Genomic DNA, 27,289 nt, shown 5'->3' on the forward strand with positions numbered 1-27,289 from the left:
ATGGCTCATTCATCTGTTTGCTAGGCACCACAGGTTCCTCTGAGAGAAAGAAATAGAAAGTGCTCAGACTGCTGGGAAAGAAAATGATTCAACAACAGCATTTTATGTAAGTCAACATCCCTAAAGTGTTTTATATGAGGCCAGTCATTAAGGTCTTATGATTAAATCCTTGCACAGTTATAAAATAATTAGGGCCTGATCTTGTAAAATCTTTTCTCTGGAGAGCATACACACCAGGTTCCCTTGGAATACTTGTACGCTAAGCACAACTGCTGCTAACACAGATGCATCTGAACCAACATTACATAAACCACCCTGAGAACTTCTCCTATGAAGACAGGATGAGAGAGTTAGGGTTGTTCAACCTGGAGAAGAGACTGCTTCAGGAAGACCTTATAATGGCCTTCCAGTGCCTAAAGGATGACCTACGGGAAAGCTGGGGAGGGATGTTTTGTCAGGGAATGTGGTGACAGAACAAGGAGTAATGGCTTTAAACTAAAAGAGGTTAGACTTAGATGAGATATTACAAAGAAATTCTTTACTACAAGGGTGGTGAGGCACTGGTACAGGTTGCTCAGAGAAGCTGCGGATGCCCCATCCCTGGAAGTGTTCAAGGCCAGGCTGGGTGGGGCTTTGAGCAACCTGGTCTGGTGGGAGGTATCCCTGCAGGGAGGTTGGAGCTGGATGTTCTTTAAGGTCCCTTCCAACCCAAACCATTCTGTGGTTCTACAATTCTACTGGTAGCAGTAACAGACCAAAGCTCAGAAAAGGCTACCATCTAAAGTATTCACTAGTCTCCCTGAGCACATTTTTGTAGTCCACACAGCATTCCATCATTGCAGCTATGCTGCCAGCAGAAGCCAGCCTGGACCATCTAAAACTGCAGTGTAGCTCTATATTACTTTGATAAGTATATTCTGTAGTAATAAATCAAAGCCCGTAATTTTCCATATTGCCTAAGGATGCCAGATATAGGTTCCCCTTAGTATTAATAAACAGAAATACTTTAGTGAAAAGAACAACATCCAACTAATTCCAACATAAAAGCCAAATCAGACCCAGTAAAGTATAACTGAATTATCTTTGCAACAATTTTCTTAGCAACATTAAAGGGAAGTAATGTTTGTTTTCCTCTATTTCTGACTTTAACAGATATTCGTTGTAAAAAAAATGAATAAAAATCAATCAATGTCTACGTATAGCTATGCAACTGGATGTCAGGTATCATTTTAAAAGCTTCACTGAGTGTTCAGTGCATAACCATACTTCAAATGTTGTCCTTAATCTACTCCACAGTAACAATTACGTATAAACTTATCAGCGGCCTGAGAAATAAAACTCATAGTGTCCTAACATGCTGTGGAAATTGATAGTATTGCATATAGATTCCGCACAATGATGTTACCGTGAAGATTTTATAACTAAGTGACAACTAAAATATTAGAAAATGCAGGTTAACCTCTCAACCACTATTTCTGAAATTATATTAAGAATGACTTATTTAATATTAGAAGCATGGCTTTGAAGATACAAAATATTGTTAATAACTAACTACTGTTCTGAACCAGTCTGAGTACAATAGCCTCCCCCAGAAGGGACTAACTAACCAGAGATTCAAGCAATTCAAAATATATGCCAAGCAAAACTACATTTCACTGCCAAAAGTTTTCCCCAAGAGGTGAATAACATTTTCCATAAGTCTGTGGAAATGACTAAATTAAGTTTGGTAATGAAATACTCATAGCTACTTTCTATGTATGATTCAATGTTTCATTTCTCTACTGAATAATATGGGTTGCATTAATTACATAAAAGGGAAGCTCGTATTTATTATTCAATGAAAAGATTAACAGTCTAAAATACAATATTTTAATACACTAAGGAATATTTATCTCAATGTTTAAACCATGAAATTTGGTTATCTTAACCTACTTTTCATCCTGGAAGATTTATATTATTACGGTTTAATTCCACAGAATTTCAATTACATATAAAATATATTGAACACATTATGTATTAAGTGGTGCTAATTACACAGTGGATATTTTGTAATTAAAACAACTTTATGTAAATTTGAACTAAGCTCTGTATATAGACCAATTCAACAGTCACCAGTAGAAGCACTATTAATGGGCTCGGGAACACGACATTTTTTCATGTTGTTCTATTCCCAGCAAGAAACACGGGGGCAAACCTGTTTGTGTGGTGACCAGCACTTCACCAGCAAACCTCTGCTTTTCCTTCTGAATTTTTGGGCATTTCTTCCTACATACATAAGCTTCTCTGCTGATGTTGGCTATCTTATTGTCCCACTGGAATACATGTGTAGTTCTCATTTGAGGTGAAACTCACTCAGAAAGGCAACTTCCCAGTTACTATATGTTAATATAACAGAGGCCTGTAAGTATGAAACCCAACTTCTGAATTCGACCCATCAGATTACAAGAGCAATGAGATTAAATTCTCTTGTTATATTTTATTCTTCAGAGAAAAACAAACAAACAAACAAAACCCACTAAGTTTTCACATTCAAATCTGTTTAGGATGGTATACATGTCATTTGATTTCTACAGTAGAAACATGGATGTTCACAATGAAGTGTGTGGCTAGCATCTGCCTGGGTCATACTACAAAAAAAAAATAATAAAAAATGAAGCCTTCTGATAGCTTCCTCCCCAAAAAGTCATTTCACCAATTACGGAGTTGCTGGAAGTAATGAGCAATCCAGATAATATCAATGGTGGTGTTAATAATCTGAGGAAAAATGACGTCAGTAGTAAATGATATAAACTGGCAAATTCTTGGGCTAGCTGAACAACATCAACTCAGATTTTCCATGATTAGTTTCAACCAGATGCTCCCTATCCTGATTGCAGCCAAGTCATTGCATGGCTGGACAATCATGCTTAGCATTGTGATTGTCAGTGTCACTGCTGTTGTTGTCACTAAAATACAACCTTCGCTTTCTGTTAGGAAAGACATATTCATTAAAGACTGAAGAGGACTGTTCCTGTCTGCATTCTCCACTATTACTAGAAACCCAGTCACTGTAGAAGAACTGATTGACAAGACAGCCTGGATGTTGAGAAGTCCCGAGTGTCAACATGATGACATAGGACCCTAAAGAAGTCTATCCCTTCTTCCTACCACAGAGTTTATGTGGGTTGTGCTTCTGAATGGCCTCCCCCATAATCCCTAGAAAATCAGGACAAGCTGAGATCCTGAAATTAGAGGTATGTGGGTGATGGCCCACAGCAATACAGTGGAATAAAGTGAGTTAAATGAAGCATTTCTTCCTCACGGGAAGGAAGGAGACCCAAAAGAACAGACGTGTTAAAGAAACTTTGCAAGATGTTACAAGATGTTAGGGGCAAGTAATTAGTTCTGCTTTTTCTTTATTTGGCTGTTTATACAATTGTGTTTACTTAAAAGTACATCCTTCTGGGAAGAAAATGAGCTAATATTGGCTGTAATTAAGCCGTGTTCCTCTGCCTGATGTAACACCAGTGAAGTCAATAAGAAACTTAAAGGTTTTATTTCTGGCCCCATTTGAGAGTTTCTTCCTTCCTGCACTATATACTTACTCACATATTCTTTCTCTATTCATTCTTTTATTTAAGTTTAATATGAATAACTCGTGCAATTAGTTTATTTCTTTTGAATTCAATGTTGTGCTTTTTTAAGACCTGTGTGATATGCTCTGAAGATAAAATAAACTATATTGCAAGGTTATGCCTCTTAGAGTTCGTTCAGGATAAAGCTAATGAGCTTTCACATTTAAGTTTTACTGTTTGCAATAAATTCTGGTCATGAGGTATTCCTAAGTATGTATACAGGCATAATATTAATTTATAAAAAGTGGACAGTATCAAAATAGAAATATCAACAGTACCACTCTTCTGGTCTAGCTTTCTCCATGAAATATGGAACAGCTAAAGTCTTCAAGCAATTCCTCAAATTTATGTGCTAAAAGCTATTCAAATATAAAATAAGCACTAACAAATGGGCAACCTTGTCAGTTGCAATGTTAATAAATCAAATTCACCAAGGTAAGTTAGCTACATTTTCAGTACAAGTGGATATATCATAAGAGCCTGATAATGATACAACCACCAGAAAAAAACAAATGTGCATTCTCTGACCTTGACAATAATTCACTAACAGCTTGTCTCACCATTTTCCTAACATTGAGCCAGTCTTCAGTGGCTATCTAGAAAGCATTTACATTTCTGTGGATAGAGAATTTCATCTATCTCATCAGCACTATTAGGGATTTTAGTGCTCTATTAAGATAAACTACACACACACAAAAATAAAATTTCAGGGTAGTACTCTGTGAAACTACCTAGGGGAAATTTGTGGAATGGGAGGAGGGGGGCACTGCATCTTTTGTTGTGTTTCTTTCTTTTTGGTAAAGAGTGGCCGGAGGACTGACCTGGGGGCCTTCACAACATTCCATGTTGCTCTGAAACAACCAAAGCTGAATTTCGTTTACTTGTTTACAAGCTCAGCTTGTGAAGGAAAAAACACCTTGCCAGTAGTGACTTCAATGAGGGGAGACCAAAACAATTAGGTTTTATTTATATCCCATCATTTCACTAAATGATGTAGATATGTTCTCTATTACTATGTTACGGGGGTAAGTTATAGACACCACCTAAGCTAGATGACAGTGTTAGCACAAGAACAGTTGGTTATAAACTAGCCATGAAAAAAAATCAGGCTCAAAACTAGAAACAAGTTTCTTGCCATTAGAAGAGCATAGCTCTTGATAAGGAACCTAAGCAGTTACTAGATGGAATTTGATAACTTTATGGAAGGGATTACATGATGCAGTTCCAGAAAAGGCAAGGAACTGAATCTGATATTTCTGCAGGTCCTTACTTTGTTTCCAATGTGAGGTGCAAAGAAGGGTAAGAGAATAACTCAGTTCCTTTACATGCTCTTTACAGCCTATTATGGTTAAATAAAGGACTCTATTGTTTTCACAAATACTTTATCCCCTGGTGATTGTTCTCCTTCTCAGTAAATCAGCTTAAAACACATGCAGAGGCTAGCATTCAGGCATTCCACACCACAAAGCAGCAGTTACCACTGCCATCACCATTTATTGTGGTTACTCAGTGCTTACTTGCTGTCCCATGACCCTTTATTGCCAAGAGGTATTTGTAGCAAGGAACTTGGACACAGAACTTCTCCCAAAATCTGCATTAAGTGCCACAAAGTGAACCAAAAGAAAAACCATCAAGTAATCAATATGACCTACCACACCACTTTAGGGACAGGATCCATGGGTTAGGGCTTAGAAATTGTGGGTATAAGGGAAGATGCTGAAAGCCTGCTATGGGATTGTTAATATGTTACCTCAGTGTAGAACATGGATCTACTTCTCATCTCCCTTTTGTCTCCCACCACCCACAAAGCAGAGCTCTGTTTAGACTGTGAAAGGCAGTAAAATGTGATATACTGTTAACAGACAAGCCTATCAAGGGAGAATGGGGTTAAGTATCAGCACCAGTATATCATCCAGATGTACCTACAGTAATGGCATTTGCTATTTAAAATATCACATAACCCATTAGTAAATTACATTGATTACAATCACTTTCACTTATTTAGAAAAGCATTGCGAATTGCACCTTGAAGAAGCCATGAACTGAATAAAACACTTCTTTTAACCTGCAAAGTTAACTTTCTATTGAAAGAAACTCACAGACCAGTATCTCTGCCCTGTCAGTAAATATATCAACACGTGCAACTAGCTTCAGGGGTACAAAATGCAATTACTGAGAGGGCTTGACTCACTTTATTATGATTTTTCCACTGTCTAGAAATCAAAAACAATGACAGAGAGGGAAGAAAGTGTACTTATTTAATTTTAAGATTTTTTTTATTTTTTTAAATTGAGTCAAGGAGCCTTGCTTTTTCAAGTGAGGGTTAGATTTTTATTTTATTTTTTAAACTTTTCAGCAAATGCATTTTTCTCTTGCAAAGTGCAATGTGTGTAGGAGTCAGCTCACGTAGAAAGTGGTTCCCTGATCAAAACAGATGGCATGCTGGCAGGGTAAGTTTTAAATGGCAGAGTGTTGATGTTGAAAGATTTCAACAGCAGCTTCCATGACAGGGACAGAGACATAAATGACAAATACAAAATACAAAGACATTTCAATAACTTACCAGTGTATCACTTTTTAAGTTAATATTTCTCTCTTGATTCTCAAGATGCTACAGGGAGTCTTCCTAGCTGTGGGTACAATATTATATTCTAGCTCAAAGTATCTCAAAAACAAACAAAGCAAAACAAAAAAAAAAAAAACCTGATGATGTTTCTATTTTTAGGACAATGATGCATGAAAACAGGTTTTACTGGTATGGGGAAGGAATGAACTGGCTATTGGAAAGGTTTTAGCGAAGTTCTTGGTGAAACAGAGTGACAGAGTGACGGACTTTTTGCCCTCGTCAAATTGTCCTGGAAAAAGATTTATTAGACTCTCTGACCTTTTGTCAAATGCTTTTTACTTACCCTCTGCTAATCTGTGAGGCACAGCAAGCCAAAGGCTTCAAACTGGGGAATCTGTTTTCCCTTCCAGTCTGTGAATAACACTTTCATGTTTTCCAAATTTTAAAAAATATGCAACCAAATGAATTATTTTAGATATTCAAATTTTCACATCTCCTGTCCTTCCTTTGTCTTCTCTACTCTCATTCCTTTTCTGTATGTGTGTGTATATATATATATATATGTTTGTTAATATTGTTTTAAAGATATTAAGCCTTTTTTTCCTTAAAAAATTATTGATATTTGGTATAAATTTTCTCATCTCTCCTGGTTTCACAGGCTTTTCCCCAGTCTCACTGGGAAAAAAACAAAAAACAAAACAAAACAAAACAAACAACAAAAACAAACAAACAAACAAACAAAAAAACCACTGATTTATCTTCTATTTATCTTCTCTCTAATCTTCTTACCAGTATTCTAATGTTTTTAATTTTTCCATCCTTCCATATTCAATGCTGCATCCAGCTTTCCATGAAGCATATACTGTTGTGTGTTTTTTCTTTTCTTTAAAGGCAAAACAGAGCTATTGAGATTGCTGCAGAGAGGGATGCACAAGATAGAATGACAGGGATGCTCAGTGAAAACTCTGTGAAGCAACAAATTATCTAAAGGACATCAACAATTTTTTTCCTCTGCAATGAGAAAGGTGTGCATATATCAGCTTGTACAGAAGGTGCTCCTTGATAAAAAGAAGTGATATATAGCCAAGGCAAATTTAAAGTACTTTACAAAAATATTTCTCATGAAATAATCTTAGCAGGAACCTATGCAGAAGTTCTGACATAAACAGGAGTATTAAGTAACTTCTTTATAACTTGCTTAGAGAGATATTTCAGGGGGAGGAAGAAAGACATGGTAGCTGTTAAATTTGTCATATTTGCCATAATTTTTTATATCTGGTAATGTTTATGACCCAAAATGTATAGCAAGCAGATTCTGTACAGTCTCTGAGTAGTATGCCTCTGATAGATTATAGGCATCTTTTTTCACAGCCTGTGCTTCCTTTGAATTACACCAAAGTAAAAAAGGTATATGAGCTTTCATTTTCTTTACACTTTAACCAGTTCTATGGAAATACCACCATCTCTGTATCCCATTGATATGAACCAAAGTGGGTTAGATTAAATCAAATAGTCTGGGCAAAAGTAGATTAATAAATACATAAATACTAGCTAACACATAGTAAATAATGCATCATAATAGTAAGACATAATAAAGAATATTATGTTCGTAATCTAAAATGACTCTCAAAGGCTTGTATAGAGCACCCATATAAAACAAGTTACTAAGGAAGATGACATCCCTCTTTGTAAGACAGAATCTGTTGTATCTTCATGGATCTTACATTCTGGTAATTCAGTCGCACCCATGCAGTGGTAACAATTTGCCTCTTATTACCACAACAACAGTATTACCAAAAGGGTGCAGTAAAACACAGGGGGTTGTCTCAGCCATTCAACTAAAATGATTAAAACCAAAGTGCATCAAATTTAAGGTTTTTATTATTACTGATATGAAGAAATGAACTATTTTGTCAATTATATACTCAGCAATTGACATGACTAAAGCAAGGTTAAGGAAGAACAGAATAATAATACTCCCAGTTTCCACTAAACTACTTTTCACTTCCCATTCCAAAATAATTTGCTTAGTGCTAGTATATATATACAGATACAAGCAACCTCAATTATTGCTTTCTAGAGCAGTTGTTAACAGTTCTCAAATTCAGGTTTGCAGTTACATAAATATAAGCTTTTACCTTTATATATTTAATAAGATGAGTAACCTTTAAGTCTCCTTGCAAAGAGCCTGCCTTAGTAGGAGTTAAAACTGGTTAGAACAAACAAAAAACCCACACAACACAATTCTGGACACATTTGTCTAAAAACAATCAGCTATGTACAACAAAGTTTTAGACTTCACAGTTAAACGCCTAGCCAAGAATTCATACATTAGTTTTTAGCAGGCAAGTTTGCATATTTAGGTCCTTGATTCCAGTTTTGCAGAATTCCACTATTCTGGTTTCTTTCGATGCTCAGATACCAAAAACATGCCACCCTTTCTACTAGCATGATCTGAATCCACAAAAATGACACCCACAAGCAAGATAGCTAAAATCTGTATACAAGTTTCACCTTCAATTTTCTTTTTGTTTTGTTTAAAAAAAAAAAAACAACTTTGGAGATGCAATGTTGTAACATGAAATTCAATGAGAAGCTTTACGATACTGTTTTCTCATTTATTTTGCCATTTCTATGCCAAACAAAAGCTTTCTTTTATTTAAGCAAAAGGGGAAATACCATTTGTGCTCTGGATGTACTACTGCAAAGCGTCTTAAGAAAAAGCAAAGTACTTTCTGAGCAGAAATTGAAGACAGAAAGGGGGAAAATCAGACATGAAAAAGAAATGCATTTACTACAAATCACTTCAGTTTATGGCCACAGCAATACAGTTTGGCAAGGTATCGGTATGTTATGCATTTCCTTTGCAAACTTCACTGTATCACTTGATCTTCCACTACTCTTTTTGGGTTTGCTGTTCTCTGTCTGCAGACCTTCCGCTACTAGAAAAGGCTTAGTGACTCCTGCCACTGAGCTCTCTAGCTTGTCCCATCTACGGCATAGCAGCTAGCAGCTAAGAAGCAAGATTGAACGTACCACATTTGTCTATCTCAAGAACTGAAAGTCATGAGATATTGTCCTGAGCTTTAGAGAACAATCAGGGGGATCCTCTTATTGCCTTTGGGTCTTTGTGACTTCAGTATTTTCTGCAGAACCAGAAAAGCTTGAAACATAGCTTTCAGAAAATAAACAAATCAACCAACCAACCAACCAACCAACCAGAAGTCTTAGATTGTCACTCTACTTTAACAAAAACACAAAACATCTGAAGGCTCATAAAATATCAAGATTCTGCTAACCTGTTCAACGTCAGTCAGAGCCCATTTTAAAAGAGGAAGAAATATAGCAGTCTGGGCAATCACATCCTTCCCACTTTGTGAGACAGTGAAGAAATAGTTAAACAAAAGCAGCTGGCAGCTAACAGTAAGGAACAGCTAAGATGACCAGTGTGGGACAGAGAAAGGAATGGAAGAAAGGAAATGCAAAGCTGCAAAAGCCCCCAAACCAATCAGAAAACACGGCTCCAGTATTTGTTCCCAACAACATTTATAACTGGATATGGCAAAGTCTGACAGAGTAACTGTATAATAATTTTGTGAGGCCTAATAGCCCAGGATATTAACTGAATGCTACCCAGCTCCCCAGCATTAACAAACAGTGTTAGGAAAAGCTCACCATCCAATTTGGTAATAAAACACTTATTGCCATTTCTGACATCAGTTCGTAGAGGAGATTGGTGGCTATTTTAAATTGTGCAGTGTCATTTTTGCTCCAGCTGGCATATAGATCAGAACGCACATGGGTCAAGAAGAAAGTGCACTCAGAGTTACTTTACTGCCAAACAGAGCTACCCTAACTGGACAAACATGCTGCTGCAGAGCCTCCTGCCCACAGCCATCATCAGCTGCTCAGCAAAATGAATCATAATATTAATTTCAGTGACATATCCCTGCATGTTTGCTTATTGTACTCTTACCCAAACATTTCATCCATTCAACTTGAAAATTTTAGTTGGCAGAACTCTGATTTTGGGGGGGGGGGAAAAAAAAAGAAAAAAAAAAAAAGGAAACTGGAATGGGAAAACAGGCAATGCGCAGGCTCTGACACCTGGCTGCAAAGCCATCAACATCAAGTATAGTCAATCTATCCAGCAATGAACTGAGAGATGGTGCCTGTTGAAACTTTCATCTGTAGCCATTCTCCCAACAACTTAATATGATAACATCCTGATAATTTCTTTTCTGCATGATTAAGTCTAACAAAATAATATTAGTTAAAGTGATGGGGAAGTAGAGAGGTAGCACTACAGAAAGGGAACGCCAATCAACATTTGGAGCAGAAAAACACGTGGAGAGAACTTGTCAACCTGGCAAGTAGAAATAGGTACATGAATACAAGATTGCTTCTGAGAAAGTCAATGCACAGGAAGAATGAAAGAAACAAACTCACTTATAAGTATATAACAATACTTTGTAACAGTCTTTATACTTTCACAAGAGGTTGAGCAATTCCTTGAATACCCCAAGACCTAAGCCATTTCTAGACTGAGACTAGCACTCTGCAGATTGATTTGAACCCTCCCTCCACAGAATAGTATGGGGGACAACTGCCAGAGAAAATGAAGCCATTGATCTTTAAAAGGGACAGCTACCATGCAACAGTGGGATACAAAAATTTCACAAGAGAACAAGAATTCCATTTATCATGTTGAATTGAGCAAAGAAAATAGGGTAGTTGTTGCTAAACCAACATGAAGAGAACTATGATTTACTGTTCCAAGGTAAATATATGGGGTAAGAAATAAGGATGCCATAACTTAAAAACAAAATATTGTACCCATGATTTGACCAGAAAAAAATGAAAAGAAAAAAAAGCCACAAATATGCTTTCCCCTTTATCTCAGGGAAAGATCTAAAATCAGAGTAGTTCAGTTAATATTGACATGTAACCTAAGTAGTCACAAAAACGATTTTCACATGAAATGTGATCACAGGCAACTTCTACAAAACAAAAATACCTGGCTTGTACCCACAGTAAAAAAAAAAAAAAAACAAAAAAAAACAAAAAAAAAAAAAAAAAAAAAAAACCAAAAAAAAAAAAAAAAAAAACACTTAATTTCTACACCACAGCATAACCAAAATTTATTATACTTAAGCAACTACACCTACTTTATAAGAGGTATTATCACTGTTATTATCACTGTTATTCTAACACTTTTGCAGCATGCATTGTACTGCTAGTACAATCTGGAGATGGGCATATTTAGCATCTCAACATTTGACCCTCCCAACAGCAATTTTGTGCCTTGTCTTTACTGAAGCTTCCACTAGTGAACATACACTGATAATCTGAAAAGTGTGAGACTCACTATGAAGCACCCATTTGTCTACCATAGTAATTTATTTTCGAAATGACAGAGATTGTGAGTAGTTTAATCTACTATGAAATGTTCATTCAAAAATAATTTGATGTTCCAGGAATCTTCAAAAAGTTCTTCATATTCTGTAATCCATCTTTCATAAATGCTAATTTTGTAACCTAAAAACTGAACCCTTTCACTGTGTACAGCATACGATTCAATATACATTGACTACCAGACAAGTAACCTGTTACAAAGAAGCCTTGTTCATGACTTGCAGTACATAATAAGTACTTACAATGACACAATATATTGCCCTGATAAGATTATAAACACAATATCAGAAGGAAATCCATAAAAATCTAATTATGCACACACAAAAGTTAGAGCATGAAAAGCTATCTGAGGCACTTGGACAGAAGGTTTGAAATTATAATTAATTTTAAGTATGTAACACTCCTGGTAGACTTAATTTCTGCAGGAATTTGATTTTAAACTTTACTACTATGTGCTGATTAGAATGGAGCTGCAAGGCCAACAGGCTTCTAGTATTGCTTTTAAATTAGTACACAGGCAAATCAGATGCTTAAGAGCTCAGTGATTGAAAGTTATGTGCAAGGAACTACTATACTCAATCTGCAAAAGGCTTTTGTTCCCAACTTTGCAAAGATTGTAATTCAAGAAGTACAAAGAGCAGTGCAAAATCCAAACCTGTAAATTTATTGTAAAAATGAATACAAAACCAAACTTGTCAGGCATGCTGACGTAACCACAAAACTATGGTGCTCTTTCCAGATTGCCACAGTCCCCTACTTGCTCCATATTAACATGAAGGACCTGAAGCATAAATTTTTCTAACTGCCATACCATGATAATGGAATTTTACTGCTTGATCATGACCACGACCTCACATCAGTAATGATAAAAAGCCTAGATGACAAGCTATGATGTGCAATACAGCACACAGATTGTTAAAGGCACTTTTCAACAACCCTATCTGTTCAAAAGAACTAAACTGGCAAAAAGAAAACAGCATCATAATCTAGGGTAGGATAGGGATGATATAAGAAATTTAGTTGGATATTCTAACCCTTCCCATCAGTAATTAGGAATAGGAAATCATATAAGAAAGCAAACAAATATTCCTGTTGCCAAGGGGCAAGTTTGTGAAGTTTTTCAGTGTAGATGCTATGGAGTAAACCTATTAAGTTAGTGACAAGATTTTCATTGACAAGATGTACTAAAATCTCAACACGACACAAGCAGGAGAAATCCAGTTCTTTGTTCTCTAAAGTAGACATCAAGACCTCTGATAGACACACAAACACGCGTGTGTGTATATCCTGATGATAAGAAAAAATGCAAAGGCTTAGAAGTATCGAGTGAGAATGCCAAAATCTGAGCACAAAACAGCAAGAAAAAAAAAAAAATAAAGATATTGAGAAACAGATAAGGTTAAATACATTCTCTCCAAATGCCGATAGCTCAGCATGCAATGCTGAACGTAGTTGCAGAAAGGGTAAAAGATTCAGTGAAACTGATAGATGATATGTCCAAAATCCTGCCATAGTATCCTTAAGTTGTAAGAACAATTTTTAGGAAGGCTATGAAAGACAGGAATTACCAAGACAGGAACAAGAAATCAACAAGGTATGAGTGAGAACAAAATCTGATTGCCTTCCTGTTATTGTAATCTGAAGATGTGCAAAGAGAGAAAAGAATAAAGAAAATATTTTTTGATTATTTTTTTTTTAACTGAGCAGTTAGGGTTTATGAAAAACATTGGAGCCCCTGTCATACATTCTTCTACACCTCTTGCTTACCACACTATTATCACTTATTATCACCCAATTGGATATGTAAAATAAAGATGAGATATTTTAATGAGATCCTAGCAATAGGAAATTTCCATGAATTCTCCAACCAATACAAAAAGTCAAAATAAAGCTATCAGAAAGCAGGTAAGAAGCTAAAGAACTAGCTGTCACACAGACAAAATCTAATTCCTTTTAATTATACTGTTGTGAACCTGCGATGTTGCAAGAATGAAACTGGCAAAGAATGTAGCCAGTGATAACCAAGACTGAAACCCCACAGAGTAAGAACAAAAAACAGGCCAAAGGTGAAAAGAGAGGAAAATAGCTTATTTGCTTCTGACAAGAAAGAGAAAAAGCAAAATTAATAAATAAAATAAGAGAAGCATTGACATGAACAGAAGAGATGTGACTACTAGCCTCAGGTGCGAGAGCCATTTTACTGAAGTTACAACACAGAGAAAGGAAGAGAATACAGTCCTGTACATTTCTATACCAACTAAGAACAGCATATAAAGTGAACAAATCAAAAACATAATTGAACATATTAAATAGCTGTATGCATTCACTTAGTCATGTCTTGAATTTAACCTCTTCAGTTTCTTTTTTCCAAGTGACAAGTCCTGGTATTCCACAACATGGTGAATTTTGCAGAGACACTACTCTTCAATGAACCTTTGTAAAATGTTGCATCACAAAATGCAAGGCTTGAACCATGGAAATAGAGGGATGATGCAATGAGGAAGTAAGGAACTTCCTCCATACCATATATTTATTGTACATAAGGATAGAGAGGCATTGCTTATAGGCAAACAAACGTGTTTTTTTAACATCTTCTGCTAGCATAAAAAATGTGCAGCCCAGAAGAACACAGGGCAGATACCACTAGGCTGTGTTGGTGAGCTGGCCAACTATTTTGGTGCTTTGCAGATGGAGGGGGTATGCTGCACTCAAACATGCAGTTCACTCTGCAAACTGGGGGTAACATTACAACCAGGATGGTTGATTTCTGTATGTGTTTCTTGTAAAATGCCATAAATATATAAATACTAGTTTATTTATTTATTTGATCCAAAAGCCTGATTTCATTAACCCAAACAGTCTTTTGAACCCACATATTTTCAAGTCACTGACTGAAGAGTTTGAAAGGAGTAATGCAATGGTAAAGTGTTTGTGTTACCTGTCTGCAAATTTTGGAAGTGAATGCACTGCCTGTTACAGCTGGCTCCCAATTAGGAAGTGTCTTTCAGAACAATAAAAGCAAAATTAATGTTTCTTTCTTTAAGAGAAATTTATGCTCCATGTACATATGCCCTGAAGGCTACATTCAACAACCATCTACCTCAGTCATAAACGTAAATGCTTTGTTGTTCCAAGATGCTGCAGTGAGAATTAGATAAATACCATATTCCCCCTAGTAGAAGAGTGCAAGCTCTGTTTACTTGCACATTGTTCACATGCAAGTCTACATTGAATAGGCTTAGGATGAACTACAGAACAAGTCTGCTGGGGGTCACTTCTACCATTTCTGCACAAATCTCAAGGCTTTCAACATTCACTATTGAAAAGTCAGGCATCAATAACACCAAACAAATCATAATCCAGTAGTGGCAAATACAATAGCTTTCTACCTACAGTGCAAGCAGGCTACAGTGAATCTAAGAGCCAATGATGTGAACAAAATCACATGTCATTAAGCCTGCTGTTGGACCAGCAGGTCTCACCATAGCCTATGTTCGTGAGAAGTTAAGTTTAATCCAAAAGAAGGGGGTCTGTTTGCCACAAACATGATTTTAGTAACTGTATTCACCAGAAATGAACTCTGAACTCCGTGCAAATATTAGAAGTGTGCAGTGTTTAGGTGGCCACCTCCGAAGATCATGCCTCATTTCACAATACTGCAACATTCAACTCTGGCTAGCTCATCAAGAAAGAAAAAGCCGAAATAACATTTGCTTTGCATTAAATTATTGTACTGCCATTAACTTCGTACCATAATGCTTTTATTCAAAGAAAATAAAAAAAGAAAAAAAAAAGAAAAAAAAAAAGCGCAAGCCAGTATGTGCATCAATATTTACCTTAATTCGTGTTTTGTGTTCGTTTTCCTCGTCAATGCTGCCACCTTCTGGCAGTCAGCGGTTTCACCAGTTCCCACCTTACAGCGATGTGGACAGCTTCCTAACTCCACTGCTCATGGCCTGAAGGCCTCACGCCTGTCCCCCCGCCCCGCTGCTCCAGGGGGATTTTTGTGCATACACAGAAGCAAGGATTTGCAGGACAAGTACCTACCATTGTACCACTGCTAACATTTCTGAGACCAAACGGGAAAGATGCAAGAACTGCTACATGTATATCAGTCTGGTTGGAAGCTGCCCATGTTCACGTATCACTGCCACAGCTGAGAATTTTTGGAAGGTACTGGAAACAACACCTTTTTTGCACTCTCTCCTACAACATTTACTGTGGAAAGTCCTTGGCTTGGTGCATTTTAGGCTCCATTTACAGTTTCCGTGGTATAAGATAGTTCCCCAGTCCAAATTCCTGGGTTTGTCTGAAGTGCTGTTGAGCCTTTTCAGGTTGGTCAGCTGTTTATCTGTTCTGTCTGCCAAGGTCAAGGCTATCTAGGGAGAGGCGACGGTACATATAGACAGAGTTATTCCCTTGAAGGATATTAACTACTGAACTACAACCTTGAACTGAATTCCCCTCACTAGGAAATCTGCCAATTTAATATGCTCTCATATCCTTAAAGATTTTCAACAAAACTCACTTCATTTAATATCACAGGCATTGACCTCAGTCTGGAGATGAAAAAACAAAGTAAAAAGAATCTAAGAGATCTTCAGAGATCCGTCATTTAACGGAGCTTTTAACCTGCTGGACATAACCCAGTGCAATATTTGGGTGGTAATATGCACAATGTTTGGGTGCAGTATTTGATTAAAAATAAAGAGCAAATAGATTTTTTGATGGATATTAAAAGCATGACAACAGACTCTATAGGCAGTGGTCTGTCACAGTATCTAATGCAGACTCCCACAGACACCTGCAAGAACAGGACATGGACATGTAACACAGGCACAAATTTCACACTTAGCAGAGAGAGAACAGACAAACAAATCATAGAAAGTGCAATCTGATCTTACCCTAAATTCTTCAAGTGGAATATGAACCTGACCATAACTTTCCTATATCACAGTTAAGTGCCCCAGTGCTTGTCTACTGAAATAGAATCAGTCATTTTCTCTCCCTTTTTCACTCAGGGGCCTAATGAATATTTAATGCTCCGATCTGCCTCCAGATCAGACAGATATTTTAACTGCAGTCTCTCATACCCCAGACAAGCAGCCCAATCATTAAACCAACAGTACCCAGGGTGCCCATGTGCCTCCTTGTGTTGAGCATGGCATCACTGAGTGTTGGCCTCTGAGTGGATGAGGCTGAGGATCTTCCACTTTAGTGGTGGTGAGATTCAAGTAACAAAATGCCCAGACTTGTCAGGATTTAAAATTCCTAGGCAGTGCCAGAAGCAAGTGTGACACAGACTGCATCGATGGAAATCTAGGCAGTCCTGGGATTAGCTCTCGTACCTATATTTTGGACTAAGGTGCCCAAATTAGCAGTAGCCAAGCTAACACATCTATGACGTGACAGTGCAACGTAAAGAAGGCTTTTATGTGCCATCTGCAAATCTAGAAGCAGCACAGCTCTGCCTGATGGCACTCAAGGAAGGACTGCTGAAAGGAAGGACTTACTATCTTGGGCACAGTTCTGCAGTAACACTGTTGTACTACTTTCCATACCCACGCTGTACATGGTGCTGTACTGCACCTGAAGTCACTTCAGCCCTGTACTACCTTGGGAGGAGAGCTAACTGCATCCATCTGACAACACAAACACATCCAAAACATTCTAGTCAGAATCAAGCCCTTGCTGCATTACGGTTATTTATACATTTCTGACAGCTCTTTATATCACAGTAAGAAAGTTCTTGTGCACACAGGATTATTATTATTTTTTTTTTTTACAATCACCATGTTCTAGATATGTGATAAGACTTTGTCCATTCCTTTTAGTTTAGTTCTCTCAATTTTGTTTCATTTTATTGTTGAGAATGTGTTCACAAGGGGCTAAAAAGTATAAAACAGTCCACTTCTTTAGACTTGCACATGCAGCTATAATACACCAGGACATGACAGCTTGTAACTTGTTGAACATCTGCTACTCTGATGAATTATTTTAACAATCCAAAGAATAGTGCACTCCATTGGCTTTTAAACACCTTACAAGATCTCTGGGAAAAGATGTTGCTCTTACAGCTGAATATTTAGAGCCAAAACTGCTAGGTTTTATGTCATTAAAAAAAAAAAAAAAAAAAAGAATCTCAAAGTTTAGCAAGTTGAAAATACCAGATAAGTTTTTGATACCATATCCTGAAAGTGGTTTGTGACACAGAAATCATCTTAGTTGAGTACAGCTCAATACTCACTGATCAGTTTTACAGGAAACCTTCTGGAAGAGCCACAACTCAACATGAGTGTCCTATCAATTGTGCCAGCTGGCTCATCATCTTGAGAAATGAAAAATAAAATATCTATAGATTTTCAGGTCATTTTAAGATACAGTCTGAGCGCAAACCTGTATTTTCTGTACAATCAAAATTTTGTGCTGGAGAATGAAGGTGCAGAGTCAACCAATAAAAAATGTTTATAATGTAACAAATTTTCAAGATTAATAATAATCCTTTTAGAAATTAGGAGTAACACCCAATTTAAAAAGACATTTCCACAGCAGGCGTTTTTGTTTGTTTGCTTTGTTTTGTTTTGAACTATCTGCATAACAGCCAACAGCGTGATCTCACACTGGGAACTTAAATTACTGCCCAAATTCATTATTCCACCCATTTTAAAACTTTTTACAAATGGCAGATTCTGTTCCTGAATATAGCCTTTCCCTTTAAATACATTCAGAGAAGTTAGCTGGAATGCTCCCAAGTAAAGGTATTCTGTCACTTCAGTAACAGTTACAGAAAAATAGTTCTAGACCCAAAGAAGAGAAGCAAACGTATCATCTTATGGGGCCAGTAGTATGACAAGTAGTTTAAAAAAAGAGAGACATGTACAGTATGTTCAATGAATGCCATGACATATAAAAAGCCTGATCCACAGATGTCAATGACTACTGAATTAGGTCTAAAATATGTCAAACAAAGGAAAGCCAGGAGTAGCGATTCTCATTCTTGAGAACAAGTTCTCCTTTATTTTCCTTAACAGAAAATTTTTAAAATATTATGCTAGTATTTTTGACAGTTTCGCTTGCATTATTCTTTGAGGATATATATACTTTTAATTGCCAAGTATAAATATAGCTAAAAAGTAACAGCAACACAGTAAAAGAAATGAGCTCCAATACTACATAAGGTTATACAAATCCATGGGAAAAAACATGTCTTTGCTTCTTTAATGGTATTTAAAATACACATTAATTATACTGTGTCCTATAAAAATATTTTTGGAGCACTTCACATTTCTTTTGCTTCATGAAAAAGATAATAATTTCCAAAAGATCTTTCTAAGAATTATAGTTGACTGAAATAACTTTAGGAGATGGCTGAATAAATCTGACAGTTAGGCAGTGAACCTAAATATTGCTGCCATAGAAAAGGGCTTTGGGTTTTCCAAGCCTTACAGATCTGATTTATCTTTTCACACCTACTCATATATACGAGAAAAAGGATTGTGCAGAACCAGGATTTTATACATGGAAAAAATGATGTGGAAGTAAGGAAAAATTGCAAGGGAGGAAACTTTATACATAAACAGGGATGACAAGGAGCAATAACAGACAAAAGAATTAGAGGTTTTAGAGTCAAAAAACAAGGACTGAAAAAATCATATTGTATCAGTGCAATGGTGATGTCAAATCCTGAGTGCAGATTGAGAGCCCTCCTTCATGTTGGTATGTAGCATCTCACAGAAAAGAAACCTACTAAGGTATCTTGTCTGCATAACTGCTCATTGCTGCAAAGCAGTAACAAAGCAGCACCAAGAAGTTACCCTGTAAAACCTACTGTAATGGCAAATGCATTCGTGCATAAGTCCTTAGGATGCATTTCCTTCTAGGGATAGGTTTTGGGAGATTTCCATTAGAAATGCTGTATGAAAACAAAAAGGAAGTTGCACAACCTATTGCTGAGCTGAAAGGTAAGTCTGCACATACAAGTGAAAATAGAAATATAACAACAGTAAACAATATGTTATGTAATTTCAACCTATACAATATAGGTACCACTAGCAACCACAGTATACATTGAGAACATGACATCTGCTCTAGGGTAACTCATATCCCTGTGAACTACTGTAGTTACCTGAACTATACATGGTAAAGTCATCACAAATTAGCTTGTTCACTTTATATTCATTCTTTTGTTTCAATTTTGTTTTCAATTTTTTTCAATTCAAAAAATTGTTTTCAATTTTTCAATTTTGTTTTCAAAAAAACAATCAATTGTTTCTGTGGCCTGACTCCCTGGAATAATTCAGCTACATAAATCTGCCACATGGATGGCAAGGAAAAACAGGGAAAATTTGAGCTGAGCAGTCCAACAGCATCTCCCTCCATCTCTGAAATGGAACTAAACCCAGCACTTCTTCAGAAATCAGCCTGCAAAATACTTTTTTTTTTTTTTTTTTTTCTGTGTATTCTGATCAAGAATGGTCCTGTGAAGACTTCTTTTGCTCATGATGGAACATTGCTATCAGTGTCTGCAGCCTTTGTGATTATGACAAAAAATCTTCCAGGTGTGCAGACAAAGTAACAACCCCTGTAGCAAGGCACCAGACACATGAAATCAGCAGTAGCAACCAGATGTATCAAGTGCTCCTGTTGCCGCAAAGGAATTACTGTTTCTTGAAAATAGTAGTTCCCTCACTTTGTATAAAATATAACAGAAAAAACTCCTTCTGAAGGCCAAATAAAGAGTAAAAAAAAAAAAAAAAAAAAAAAAAAAAAGATATGATAAACATGAAAGCCCAAGAAAGAGGAACTGACTGGAAGGGGAAGAATAAAAGAGTTGTATAAATAATGTACTGAAAGTGTTTCTGGATCAGTAAACGTAATAGAACTGCCTTGCCACTAGGTGCACAAGCACTGAAAACACAGATCCTTCCAGCCCTTAAATGCCTCCTGTTGTTTCGCCTTTGCCCCTCCTCCCAACCCTTCCTTCTGTTGTGTTGGCTCTTGCTGTATCCAAGTAACAATCTCTCATCTCACTCTTCTTTCTTCAACTATTTGTTCTGTTCAAACGTTATGCTGCTCCCCAAATCGTTTGCTTCAGCTGCTTGCGAAACCTCTGGAGAAAGGAGAAGCAACAGTCCCCATTACCTGACAGCAGCCAGCTTCTGCTGAGCGAGGCTGTGAGGAGGAGCAGTCCCACGGCCACCACCACTCCGGTTCTGCAGAGGTTGCTCAGCAGCACCTGGAGCTGGCAGGCAGCCTTAGGTCTGTGTACTTTGCTCCAATAGTTGCTTTATAATTAAATCAGGAACTGTCAACTTTCTGCAGCCTGATTACTAAGCAAAGTTTACAGCACAACAGATTAGATAAGGCACTCAAGTAAGTGTAGTTTTAGTAAGGTTATTGGGTTAACCAGGATTGTCTGAATAAAGAAGTATACCCAAATAAAATCTCACCCTTCAGCATGCAAGCTGATCACCTTCAGCATCACAAATAAGTCATTTATTCCTCTTGCTTTTTGTTGTTTGGTTTGTTAGCCAGGTACATTGTCATTCACTTCTGGTTGGATGAAGTCTAGCAGGTAAGGCTGGCCAAGCTGCAGCCTACCCAGACAGGTAGTGCAGGGTAGCATTTCTCCCCATGCCTTGTCCATCTCTCAAGCCTCCAGCTCTGCCTCTGAAAGGCTTATTCAGCATTCACCATTCTCCATTCTTCTGAATTAATAGAATTCAATTTTTAATATTTTTGTGCAATCATAAGGTGTGGGATCCAGAGCACATGTCACGTCACAGAAGACATTTTCTTTCCTCTGAATTGCTTTATCCAGTCTGTATGGGCTTAGAAAGATGAAGGGAATATCTGCACTGATACAATTGTACAGGCTGTAGGCACATCTAAGTCCACTGTAAATTACCAATGCCACAGCAGCAGTTCCAACAGAGCAGCCTCAAGTTCCAGTACAGGCTAATTTACCCCAATTCTCAGGTACTGCTGTAAAGGCAAGCCTTAACAATCCCAAATGACATAGCATATCTTAAATTCCTGCATGCAAAACTCTTTACAGTCTGAAAATATCTCACTGCTCACAGAGATGATAACATATCTTGCAGCACAGAAACAAGACTTCACCCTTTGGTTAAATCGTTCCCTTCCCTCATACCCTCTTTGTATAAATTGTACCAGATAGATTTAGCCTGTTTCTGAACATAGGCTGCAAATACTAATCAGACCTCCAAAGAGGCCTTCAGGATGATTGACGGGGAAGCCCTTAATAAAGGCTTTCTGTTTTTGGCACGCAAGCAGGAGAGCAAGCAAGAAAGGAAGCAGCTTGAGTTACTTGAAATGCTGAGGTGGAGGCGTTTGAGAAACTGTGAAGGGAGAGGTGTTTGATGAGCCCTGAATGGAGAGCAGCTGCAGAATTCTGATGGGCCTGCTGAAGTGGCCATGAAATAAGTGGTTGTTAAGTCTTGATTTTCCATTTTTGCCACTGGTAGAGAGGATAGGTACAAAACAGAGTCAGCAAAATATAGGTGAGTGGAAACATCCTGATTTTCACTTGCCTGTGAAGCAGGGAGACTGGAGGCCTCCCTGAGTTTTACAGGTCGCATCTGAAATTCTTGCTCTGTCAAGGTGTTAGAGACAGATCCTGTTTTCAGAGCTCTCACTGAATTCAGTGGTACATTTCTAAAGAGATGAGGAAGAGAATTTAGTCTTGCTTCCTGGTACTGCAAATAGCATAAATGCTGGTGAAAAGTCTAAGAGCATCTCATAGGAGTAACAAGGCACAGGAAAGTCACTGAAAAAATTGCCCATGAAGAAGCAAAGTAATGTTTACAGCATCAGGTGTCCTGAGGAACACACAACAGGATTGGCCTGGAGCAGTAACATGTCATCTTGATTGAAGAATTCATAGCAAATAGAAAGGTCTTAGATCTCCCCTCAAGTTTTTGCAGTGGAAACTAAACTATCATTATTCAATAACAACAAGCCATAGAAAAGCAAGCAGACAAAAGAAGGGGAAAGGAAGACTGTGGGGAAAGATGCAGACACTACATTTTGCCATTTTTTGTAACAATAAAACTCTTACTTTGATGTATTCCTAAACACTATTGAAACTGAAACTTAACTAGATTTCCTGATGAGCCCTATAACTGTGTAGCATGGGGCCACAAATGAGCTTTCAGAAACATTCATGGCTTGAGTGAAAGCGAAGAGTAGTTTCTGTAAGTGACATATTGGTTTCACCATAGAAAATCTGCCTAATTGCTAAATTAACTTACTACATTCCAAAAAGATAAAAAGAAAATAATAGAGGTATTTCTTGCAGGGTAAGCAAAAGCTACTAATTTTATTCTACTTACTCTACTCATTCTGTGTTGAGATTTTTCACATTTCCTTTTGAGAGACCTGATCTCAACAGAGTGTTACACCACTGCATGAGTAAATGATATAATGAAATTTTTTTCCCTTCTTACTTTACTCTGTTTTTAATATGCATATTGTTATGAAAACCCATCCAGGCTCAAAATGGTAACTTCTACTACAAAACGGTAACAGTTTTATCCTATGAAAACTGAAAACATCAATGCTCTTGGCTAGTTATGGCTAGCAAATTCAAGGGTCGTATTTTTAAAATATAGTTGCTGTTCAAGTTCTACATGCAGAATAAATCAAGTGAAATGAGCAATCCTCTATTTGCCCCTGCAAGGTGTATAAATGTTTAATACTGCAAAACTGGAGTCAATATAATTAGCTTTGACACTGAGTGACCATGTGTATTTCTCACTAGCTGGACAGTTTGTTTACTTTGTACACCACCACCAGACCCCAGTTTGCTCAACCAGCCCTGAAGTAGAAAAAAGTGATGTTTAACAAGTGAAGTTTTATTCAGACTTCATTCTGCAAAAACAGATGGAATTTGATTTTCTCACAATTACTATGAGCTGAGAATAGCAAAATTGTTGCTGTGGTAGTGGAAAGGTACAACAACAAAAATAACATACAAGTCTAACAGTCTTAAAGCTGAAGCATAAGAATATGGCTTCACAGATAGATTCACCACAAATGGCACATTATAGTAATTCATAGGATGATTAGACCTAATTTTACAATGAGAATAGGTTACTGTATCTATAATAGTGTATGTTTTTTCCGACTCAGGTCCATTCTAGAAGATAATCAAATATGCATGACATAGCACTCATACCCATGGAAAAGGCATGCGACTGCTGCTACTTGTATGTAATTAGTAATCAGTCAAGTTTTACCTTAACTCCTCGTGTTACATCAGTAATGCATTTATGAGATCTTCCAAGTTTTGTGTCCATTCTTAGAAGAATAATACGTTAAGCTGTCTGACTTAAACTTCTTTTCAAGAAAAGGGGGGAAAAAAAGAAAAAAAGAAAAAAAACAGGTATCCCTTGGTATTATATAGTCTAATCTCAAAAACTATTCTACTGAACTTATAAATTAATTCCCAATACAGATCCATATACTCTGACCCCAGAAGCCCAGCCTCAAGCACGTGGAATTTTTCTTCTGACTTCCCCGTGACTTGGCCTTAAAGACAGAACAACTACTTCTTTCACAAGATTGAAAGGCTGAGGTGCAGAGGGCAAAAAAACTCATTGAAAATTCAACAGATGTATCGCTTTTAGAGACAATCAAATTAGGCCAGATAACCTCAGTTTGCCCTCCTTTATGACCTAGTTTAATGAAATCTTGAGGAAAACTTCACATCAAAATGCTGTAGAAAAATACAGATTATATGCAATGTTTTGAACTTGAGAGGATGTTGTTTCATTTTAGAGGATTGTCTTGCTAGTACAAAAGGTGAATCTCTTATTTTGACAACTAAATTATTTGGAAGTGGATATAAAGAAATATTTGGAGATGGAAAGCTTTAGCTACTATCTAAACTGCCTAAACATTATTTACTTTTTTTCAGTAGTGTACAAAGGAAACGTGAAGAGATAAATCACAGCTTGGGATGCCTTTATCACTTTTAAAAAAATATATATGTTTTGACTGACATCTCTAAATGCTAATTTCTTAAGCTAATAAGGGAAGTAAAAAATGATCAAGGATCTAACACAATTTTTACGGATACAGGTTTTCTCTCGAAATATCAGTTGTCAGCTAAGATTTGCCAAGCACCATTGATCACAATTCCAAGAAAAGCAGAAATAGAGCAATATTTTATTTTTTTTTTTTTAAATCAGATTCCCAAACTCTATTAATCTAATTTGGTCTGTGTACCTAGAAATTTTTCAGTTGAAGGTTGTTTTCCTCTTAAGAACATTTTTTTCCTTTGTTAAAACAAACAAAAATAAAACCTCTAAAAACCTTTGTTAAAATAAAAAAGGAGGAAATAATATATGTTGGAGTGTTTGTATTAGACAAATGGGTCTTCTCTTATTCCCAATCATTCTGCCAAGAGTTTGGCATTATATATCATAATACACTTACTTTATATATCATAATACACTTACTTTAGTTATTTAATATGATAGAACTTATCTTACATAATGTTTGTGTGTATATTCTTATATACAAACATATTAAGTTTTACACAGATTTTACATAAATATTAAAAATATATATATCTATTAAGTGCACTTCACAAGCCTCTAATCTGGCATACGTAAAACTATGCTTTTTCTCTTTAATAGTATTCATAGTTCATTTGTAAATATGAAAGTATCTACAAATTTGCTGCTCGGTTCAGCTCTTGACGTAGTCTGTTATATTCCCCCAACCAGCTACATGACTCGTTTGAAAAAAGCGTATGAAGCTCATAGAGGGTGGAATTGGGAAAGGAATTGAGGAGGCTATATGGAACTGCACAACAGCACAGTAACATATTAACTGTGCTTTCAAATGATATTATTTTTTTCCTGCTTTAATATTCTGTGTATTTTTAAAAGTTTACTTTAGAAAAACTCCATGGGGTTCCTGGCAGAGCCGCTCTGCCACAACAGTTTATATCAACCATCTGTAGTGTGCCAGAAGCTTCCCGAATGTTCTGCCACCTGACTCAAAATCCTGGAGCTTTTCATGTTTTTCTGCCAATTTTCATCCATACTATGTCTGTTTCCAACACTGAAAACCTAAAAAAGCAAAATATATATCTAAAAGATGCACAGGGTAGTAAATTCAGCCATAATATCGTGGCCAAAAAAAGACCAAAGATGACATCAATCTTCAAGTGTGGGCTTTAATCATCAAGGACAGTCACATATTCTGAAAATAAAGTTAAAGAGCAAGAAGGCTCCTGTCTCATCTGAGGACACAAAATAGACAAACTCATTCTCATTTCCTTTTAGCACCTAATAATGTCAGACTAGATATAAGGCTGATTTCTATTTCTGTAGGTGACCAAAGACTTTTTTGTCACCATTGACAATTCTCTTCTGCTGATGTTTGAGTTTCCCATCTGCAAAGCAGAGAGGATACAACTATGCTTTGACAATGCTTGGTCAGTTAATTATAAATGAAGACAACCTTCTGGAAGATACAGCAGAGCACGATCTGGAAGATCAAAGCAAGCACAAGAAAGAAAAAAAATACTAAAATAATAGAACTGCTATTCTTGCCAATAACAGCAAGGGCCATAATTCAGGGAAGATTCAGGCATGTATTCATACTGCATTTAAGCAGAGTACCAGGGAAAGAGATCAGCAGCACATGCTCAGGTTCACGGACAGGTTTCTTCTGAGAAGCAGACTCTTCTTGAAAATGAAGCCCTATTTACACCGTCAAAGAAGGTAAGTATGTTTTCACTGGAGGGTGGCACTGAAGGGTTGAATTCTTACTGACATAGTCAGCATGTAGAAAATGAACATTGTGTGGTGTTAAGGAGCTCTGAAGAGCTGTTAATGGTGTGGAAATATCATGCTGTCAATATGGACGTGCATATGAGCTTTGCTTTTCCATTCTGACTTAAGGACCTTGAAACGCTGTGTTCCAGTAAACTAACAAAAGCTGCCTTGTTTATAAAGATCATCTCTGAAAAATGTCTGCTCTCCATGTAATCCCAAAATAAAGTCCCAAACAAACTCAAATCCTCATGGAGTCTGCCTCAGCAATAATTGATACCCGCATGCAAGGAATTATGAAGGGCTAGGACTACTATCAAAACAGCAGAGGGACAGTATAGCAGTGAGATGCCTATTTGCTTCTGGATCCATGAGAGTAACTCTACAATAAATTCCTCAGAGATGAACCAGCCCCACCCTTTCAAAAGCTAAGAATAAACCTCTGAGCTATCAAACAGATTTGGTTCAGCTGTTTCTGTACAATTCCACTGAGGTTAGGCATGTGCTAAAGTACACATAATCTAGATTCAGATTTTTTTTTTCTGGTTAAGTTACATTTAAAAGCAGATAAAACACACTTCTTGTTAACACAGCACTGATGCCACAAAACAGATAACTACAATATATTGATATCTTCTAAATCCATCTGACATTTGAATGATAATATCAATCTTGCTCTTCTGAGTAGCTGCCCAGTAATTATCTAAAAACCAAAATTGGTTTATGAATGAAGATGCTGTAAAATGCTGCCTACTGGCCAGTTCCAGCACAGAAAGCTTTCATACAGCCCAAAATGACTTCATAATTGTGACCATCCCAACACCACCTTTTTGAGCCTGCAATTATCTTCCAGCTGGGCACCCAAATACAGATGCTGAGACTTC

This window comes from Anas acuta, chromosome 4 (genome assembly GCF_963932015.1).
Source record: "Anas acuta chromosome 4, bAnaAcu1.1, whole genome shotgun sequence".
Lineage (NCBI taxonomy): Eukaryota > Metazoa > Chordata > Aves > Anseriformes > Anatidae > Anas > Anas acuta.